Consider the following 943-nt stretch of genomic DNA (forward strand, 5'->3'; position numbering starts at 1 on the left):
TATAATCACCCTTCTCCCCTGCTGGACTACAGAACTCTGCCTAGCCCCCATCTCTACTCGCATATACTGATTTCCAATAGAAATTCCCCACTTCCAAGTCCAGAGTCAGTCTGCATCAGTGGAGAGGTGCCAGACAAACGGAGCTCGTCCACATTCCCAGCACATCCACCATGCAAGAAAGTCAGACGCACCCTGATATCACCATTTGTAAAACTTTATTGTTCCGGACGACACAGTCCACCCAGACCACCCCCCTCACTCTGACCCATAGCGCCCAGCAAAGGGCTTCCTCTGCCACTCATCAGGGTGAGGGGGGTCCGGGCACACTTGTGTATTGTCCAGAATAATAAACTTTACAAAATCGCCGAGGTCATCAGAGTACAAACTCCCAAGAGCCTCCATACACACAGTGCTTCTTGGAAGATGTGGTTCTGGAGCCTGCATGTGTGACAAGGAATCGCCCTACTGATCCCTCCCTTCCAGCAAGAACAATACAAGATCGAGGATGTCACAGGAAGTAGAAAAGGAGGTAAAACAAAAAAAAAAAAAATGGAAGGCTGGGTGGTAATGTCGGGTCATGTCTGGTACAAGGCAGAAGAGAAGAAATTTACCTGGCAATGCCATCTGCGCCATCCTCATGTCAGCTTCCCTCTAAAGAAGAAGAAATATCATTAGAACATGTATGTGCAGTCACCGTTCATATCTGCATATCGTCAGGCTAGAACCACATGGAGGACACGGACAGACTCCACCCGCTGGGTCTGCAGGCTAGTCCATTCCTCATAAAAGGGGGGACCCCCATCTAACACTGAACATATTATATACATGGAAGGGACATTCTTACAGAATCGGGATAGCCGCTCTTGAACCCTTCCTGCTGGCGTCTCAACATCTCCTCCTGCTGCCGGCGAGTCTCCTCCTCGCGTCTCCTGCGCTCTTCCTC

General features: G+C 49.8%; 1 pseudogene; it reads right to left on the reverse strand.

Moving 5' to 3' along the window:
- The window catches only part of LOC108802603, a 13,089-nt pseudogene that overhangs the window by 5,614 nt on the left and 6,532 nt on the right, over positions 1-943 (reverse strand).

The sequence above is a fragment of the Nanorana parkeri genome, unplaced genomic scaffold (genome assembly GCF_000935625.1).
Source record: "Nanorana parkeri isolate BGI_ZX_2015 unplaced genomic scaffold, ASM93562v1 scaffold2977, whole genome shotgun sequence".
In the NCBI taxonomy this organism is placed as follows: Eukaryota; Metazoa; Chordata; class Amphibia; order Anura; family Dicroglossidae; genus Nanorana; species Nanorana parkeri.